Source organism: Passer montanus, unplaced genomic scaffold (assembly GCF_014805655.1).
Source record: "Passer montanus isolate IOZ18808 unplaced genomic scaffold, ASM1480565v1 scaffold22, whole genome shotgun sequence".
In the NCBI taxonomy this organism is placed as follows: domain Eukaryota; kingdom Metazoa; phylum Chordata; class Aves; order Passeriformes; family Passeridae; genus Passer; species Passer montanus.
In genome coordinates this window covers 10,780,868-10,788,159 of record NW_024366815.1, presented here as the reverse complement: position 1 = coordinate 10,788,159, position 7,292 = coordinate 10,780,868, and the positions used below count along the sequence as shown (strand labels likewise).

At 35.1% G+C, this 7,292-nt stretch overlaps 1 protein-coding gene across 1 annotated transcript in view; it reads right to left on the bottom strand.

The window, feature by feature from the left end:
* RNF180 (ring finger protein 180) overlaps positions 1–7,292 on the bottom strand; it is an 89,926-nt gene continuing 82,634 nt past the window's right edge. Inside the window, exon 8 of the transcript XR_005627530.1 lies at positions 1–97. The gene's annotated coding sequence lies outside the window, so the exon portion shown is untranslated. The remainder of the gene's footprint in view (positions 98–7,292) is intronic.

The window sequence follows — 7,292 nt, the reverse complement described above, 5'->3', positions numbered from 1 at the left end:
GAAGACACCATTTTAAAAAAAGTTGTGAAATCTTGTAAGAAAATGTTTAAGTTACTGCACTTTGGTAGAAGTTATCCATCATGGGGTCAGTAAAGCCCTGCAGAAAAAGAGCAAATTCATGTTTTGCCTGTAGCCTTTTTCAATTTTACCTTCCCTTTCTATTTATAGAGCCCCTGCTACTGAAATTTGAAAGAGAATGCAGTTTTCTAAACATTGTTCATCTGTTTTGTTTGTAAATATTTTTGGTTATTTTGAGGAAATGCCAAATGAAATCTTTAGCAAAACATCAATCAAAAGGATGCTACAAATATAGACAACCAGCATGAAGAGTATGACAAAAGGCCCTGGTGGGTTTTTTTTTTGTTGTTGTTGTTTTTCTTGTAGACTTGCAATAAAATGTTTGATTCCCTGAATCCACTTACTGGTTTTATATTCCCTGAATGCACTTGCTGGTTTTAGAGGAGATTGCTTAAATTCATCAGCTTTATGTGTAGCAATAGCACATGATTCCTGGAGATGTACTTCCCATTTGCTGTCTTCAGTAGGGAAATCTAAGTTGAATTTCATAATACCTGTGGTTTGTCAGTTTATTCCAGGTGTGTGGCTTCGTCTGTGGCTTTCATAAATTGTCTCAAACATAACCTTACATTCCTACCTTTAATGCAGCCTGTGGTATTTTCTGTGTCAATACAGCCTAATTACTTCACATGATGGGTAGAAAAGATATTGTTTTTAACTAGTGGCCTCTCACAATAGCCCTTGTCACAGCAAGACAAGCATACAATTTGTACAGTAGCAGCATCTTGGTAGCTCTTTCAGTCCTCAGGAAAAATTATGTCAGGGAAGACATAAATCCAAGACCATTTGAATCTTTGTAAGATTTTTGGTTTGGCCTATAATCTTTGAAATTAACAAGAAAACCATATAAAGTGTGCTTTTGTACAGAAATCCCTTTTAATAAACAGATTAATTAAGTCTTAGTTGAAACAGACTTTGCTTTTATTATAAGCAGAAAGTATTCAGATTCCCAAATGAGAATGTGACAAATAGTAACCAACAGACCTGGCTGTTGAGAACAGCAGTGCAGTAACCCAGGAAATGACAAAGCACAAGTTAATTTGTTTGGCAACGACGTATGTAAGTAAACGAACCTTTAGAGTTGTGAAACACAAAAGTCCATGTCCATAATAGTGGGACTGGCTCTCCAGGGAAGTGGTCACAGCATCAGGCCTGACAGTTCAAGTGCTTCAACAATGCTGCTAGGCACAGGTCTGACACTTAGGATTTCCTGTGCAGGGCCAGGAGTTGGACTCAGTTATCCTGATGGATCCCTTCCAACTCAGCACATTATATGATTCTATGAATACCGGGCCACAAATCTGCTCCATATTCTTGGATGTAGAGTTTTACAAGATCTGCATCCTCACATCTGAGCATGAATTTAGGTGGTGGGGAGCTGTAAGTACTCTCTCCTATTTTCTGTATTATTCTAGTTGTTATTAACTGTACTCTGTTAACATTATAGTCCTGGGATTCTCCTGCTTTTTAAAAATGCAGTTTACATTTATTTTTAGCAGGAATTTTTTTAATTAGTTTACCTGTCTTTCTTGGAATGAGATTTATACTTTCTCCTAATACAATGTGACTTCAGTAAACTTGGACCACAGAGGAATGTAGTCTATTTTCTATGTATTTGTTTCAGTTTAATTCTTAATGGAACATTACTCTAGTGCATCTATGAATTGATTACCCTTAAAAACCATAGGATCATAGAACATCCTGAGGTGGAAGGGGCCTACAAGATCTCACAATGATCACTGAGTCCAATTGCTGACCCTGCACAAAACAACCCCAAAAATCACACCTTGTGTGATCATGCCTGAGAGGCTTGTCCAAATGCTTCTTAAGTTCTGGCAGGTTTGTTGATGTGACCACTTCCCTGAGGAGCCTGTTCCAATGCCTGAACATCTCCTGGATGAAGAACCTTTTCCTAATATCCAACCTAAACCCTTCCAACACAGCTTCAGGCCATTCCCTTGGGTCCTGTCACTGCTTGCCAGAGATAAGAGATCAGTGCCTGCCCCTCCTCTTCCCTTCAACAGGAAGTTGTGACTGCAGTGAGGTCTCCCCTCAGTCTCCTCCAGGCTGAACAGACCAAGTGACCTCAGCCTCTCCTCATGCAGCTTCCCCTCAAGGCCCTTCACTGCCTCCATGCCCTCACTGGACACTCTCCACACTGTCCTTCTTACACTGTGGCACCCAGAACTGCCCCAGCACTCGAGGTGAGGCTGCCCCAGTGCAGAGCAGAGCAGGGCAATCCCCTCCCTTGTCTGGCTGGCCATGCTGTCCCTGATGCCCACAGGACACGGGTGGCCCTCCTGGCTGCCAGGGCACTGCTGGCTCATGTTCAACTTGCCACGGACCAGAACCCCCGGGCCCTTTCCATGGCACTGCTGTCCAGCCTCTCATTCCCCAGTCTGTCTGTACACCCAGGGCTGCCACATCCCAGGTGCAGAAGCTGGTCCATGTCCTTGGTAAACTTCATATTGTTTGTGATTGCCCAGCCAGCATCACATCATCAAACTTAGTCTTAAGCTCAACTATGAAAATGAGATTTAGAAATCTTGCAATTTATGCAGTTTGAGTCTAAAACATTACTTTATCTGCAGAATATATGAAAATAGATAGTAAAAAATCAGTACCCTATCTGTTACTTGCTGACTTCTTGAGATAATTTGTTGACAAGAGGATATGAATTATGTGGCATAGGAGTTATATGAATAGTATATGAATTAATAAGAGGAAATTTATTCTTGACAGCTACTCATTAAACAGTTGGAGACTGTTATTTGGCCAAGTGAAAGAATGCAGCATCCAATAACATTCTGTTTTATAGATGTTGGGACTTTCTAATTGAAAGGTTAGCATTTATAAGGATTTATTATAATTATGTATTAGTAGTACATAATCCAATCCCTAGACCTTTGTACTTTAATTACCTATGTGGTTATTGTTCTTGAGTTTCATTGTGCCTTCTTACTGTGAATAAAATATTTATTACAAAATATTACTTTAAAATAATCCATTTTTTTCTGGTATACAGCACTCATACCATTCACAGTCAACCACAGGTACATTCCTATAAGGCCTATGCCTAAAACATACTGGACTAGTATGTCAAATGCTCTATATAGAGAATATATCTCTCCGATATATTAGATAGTCTCAGGAGGGACTCTGGAGAACACAAGACAATTTAAATTAGATCATTGGTACTCACAAGGGATGCTAAAAACCAGCAAGCATTACAGTAAAACTTTGAGATTGTTAGATTGATTGTGAAGTTGTCAGCAGCCCCTGATCTTAAACCTGCAGAAATGTTTCTGTTGTTTACCACAGGTGAATTTGTTTTGAACCTTTAACTGGGAGTCTAGTTAAGAAAATTGCTCAGGAAATGCTCGTGGGTGAGGATGGTTCCAAGAATGGATTTAAGCACCAAGCTACAATCTGTTAATTTCATGTACGTGACTATGAGCTGTTTTCATATATTCTCAAGTTCTGTCTAAATTCTTCTGTCTTCTCTATAGGAGTCATTAGCATAATAAAATTTTCCTTTTGAAGAGGAAACATGAAACCAACAAAAAAATTGGGTGATTTTGACTTTTCAAAGCTCATAAGTAGAATCCCACATACTCTTTGCAGGTCAGAACTGATTCCCTACATGAAAACAAATTCTCCTGGTTCATTCATCTTCCAAGTTGTCTCTTGCCATCCAGTCAATCTTTCTTCCTAAGTACAATGATGGATAAAAGTTCATTTTTTACTTTTGGGGAAATACCTTGGATTTATCATCTTACAGCAGGTCTTCATCACTTCTGCTGTCTACTGTTATTACCTGCAAACCTGTATATGGGATACAAAAAAAGAAATGCTAGACTGGAATTCCCCCTGCTTAGATAAACTTGAGTGATGTATTTTGTGGCTTTGCTGGTTTTGCTAAATTTCTCAAAAGCATGAGCATAAGCTAGGTGGCTTTAGAAGTGTTGGCACTAATTAAGGACAAAACTAATGATGCTTTGTATGGTAATTCAGATTTATGGGACTGGAGATAATACATTTCTTAATGTTTTTGTATTTCTGCTGAGACTTACAAAATGAATCTGTTTTTTAAAAAATATTTCTAGAATTAAGGAATGTTTGCTGTAAATATGTATATCAAAAATCTTATTATTCATCATCTTTTAGAAGTAGTCCTTTGCTCAGCTGATAGAGAACCAGATGGTCATACCAATACTGAGAGTAGAAAGCAGTCTAGGAAATTCTATAGCCAACATCATACTAGAAGATGTTTATGCTGATATAGCAGTCACTATTTCAGGTCATAATTTAAAACATTTTTTGAAATCTAAAATCTTCTGAATATATTAAAATTTAACTTTAGAAATGTGTCTTAATGATTCAGTTTGAAGTAGTTCTTCCAAAATATCTGAATAAGAGCAAATCCAGAAGTCAGGGATTTGTAACACAAAAGAAAGCATTAAAATAGAGTTCTATTAAAATAAATCTCTGAAGAAATTAGGAATTTAAAATTAGCAAAAAAAAAGTAAATCTTAATGTTTTATCTATCAATATGCATACTGAAAATATCAGCATGTTAACACATGAACTAATCACATAGGCTAACTGCTACAGGACATTATTGAAGTACAATAATATATTGGTGCATAAATGAACACATAGTCTTACAATAAATAGTTTTAAAATTGGTATATATAGGTTATAGTGTATTGGTGAGTCCTATAAATTAAATATTTACTTTTCTGTACATTCTCTATGTTGGTTTTTTGGTTGTTTTTCTTGTTTTCTTTTATTTTTTTCACTTTTAAATACCACATACAAGACAGAAATCAAGCACATGATCTCTGTACAACAAATATGGTCAGAGTTAAGAATTATGCTAATGTAATGAGAAAAAAATCTTGGTAAAATCCTAGGTCTGGTCTTGAAAGACGGATTTGCACAATTAGTTCCATAGTCAATCAAATAAAAAGCAATTTGAGAATAAGTTTCCCACATTTTTATATGCTTGTACTGAATCTGCAGGACAATTGTAATTGCCAAACATACTTGAAACCAAAATGCTTCCAAAATATTTAAAAAGTGAAATTATCAACAAATCTTCGTATACAATATTTTTGATGGTGTTGCTATCTCTAATTACCTCTTCTTCTTAGCTAATTACTCTCTTTATACCATTTTTGTTGTGGAATTATAATTGAGATTTGGTTTCTCCATGTTCCCAGGTGTGCAAAATTTTACAAAATCAAACAACACATTTTTAAATAAAAGGTCATTAACTCAAGATGCTTGCCTAGTTTTCTAAGGCTTTTTACTACACATGAATATGTGTATACATCTTTGTGGTATTGACTCTTACATCACTGTTAATTGAACAGCTTTTTAATACACATTACTTCTCATTTAGGATAACCTCAAACCACAGCTGACATAGTATCTTTTAGCAAGATAATGTATTATTTAGCCAAATATTTATGGAATAAAAATCTTATTAGAAATTTCAAAGTTATCTGTTTTGATTTGGTACATACCCTTTGTTTAAACTGGCTATAACCTGCCAAAGATTTTACAATATATGTTCTTTTTGCTATTTTCACTTTTTTCAATCCCCTGCTAGGAGTTACAAATCCAGTGAAGAAAACTACTGTAAGTTTTTTTAAAGGTGTTTTACAGATATTGAGCTCTTGATGGAAAGTTTGTAGAGTGATCATCCAGTCTGTTCGACCTGTATATAATAAAATTAGTTTTCTTAGATACTTAAAATATTTCACACAGTTTAATTTAATGGTGATAATGGTATCACAAAACCTGTGTTACACTTTTGCAAAGTATGATTATTACTTCCCTATAATAAACTTTTCTAATATTATTACTAAATAATAGAAATATAAAAATGTAGACACCTTCCATTTGGTAGTGTCTTAACACAGATAATCAGTTACAGACTGCTTGCAAAAAATGTAACAGCTACTGCTTCAAATAGCCTTATAATATTGAATATTTGGTTGATGATTAGTCTTATTTTAAGAGCAATGTCTTTTTTGCTCTGAGTCTGGCTCTTACAGTATTGTTCTGAATGGTTTATTTATTTGATTTATTTCTTTTTCCTATCCAGTATTTGTTGATAAGAAAACTTCTTAGCTTTCAGAATTCCTCAGGTAGTGGGAATAGAATTTGAGTTCCATGCAGATGCAGACCAGGACACAGAACTGTAGGAGACTCAGTAAAAGGATCAGGGACTACATTTGAAGGAGAGCAACATCTACCAGCTTGTTATTAAGAAATATTTGGCTAATGTAAGGTTTGATATGTTTATTATTATTTGTTCTTGTGAAGCAAGTAAAATATGATTGAATGCTAAATCATGACAATATATTGGATTATAATTTGATATTTTCTTTTTTTTCTCCATCAGTTTTAAAATTTGCTGATTTCCTGACACTCCTATGTGTGCCTTTAGTTTGATAAATATTCATCTTGCAGAAGATTAAAAAACACAACGTTGTTTTTAAAACTCTCCTACTTGCCTTCTAGTAAAGTTCACACATGCAAGTACTATTTTTGCATATTCATATCAAGTACAGCTATTTGTAGTCACAGTCTCTCTATCTTATTTGCAGGCAAAATGTACATGTTCAATCTGGAAATTTTTTAAGAAGGTACCTCCAAGCAATTTCAACTCACTTTTCAAAGGAATAAATAAAATATACTAAATCAAAAATCGAATGCTTTTATTACTAATGCTTTTAGAACCTTAAAATTTAAAGTAATTTTGAAATAGGCATTTAAATGTGTACTTTTACACAACTGTAATCTATGAGAGTGTGACTATTTATTTCTCTAAGAGACTTGGGTTTTTTGGTCATCTTTTAATCATCCAGTATATTGGGAATTTTAATAAAACAAATAAAGCCATGTAATACAGAAAATAGAAAATATTTGGGCACCAGTCTATGGGAACTTCACACACTTTTTCAGAGTGTAGCTGAGAAAAGGCTGAAAAGATATGTGACAGCTTTTGAGTACTCGACTCTCTAAGTCCACAGAGCTGCTATGTTATGAATATGGTAATAATTCCTCAGATAAAATCTGCTTACAGGCTTTTCACAGTTGACCATTTTGGGGCAACCACCCCTGTATGCATGTAGAGATCTGTTCTGAGGAAATATGGAAATGGAGGAGGTAGAAAAGACTCTTAAGGAGGTTCAACCCTG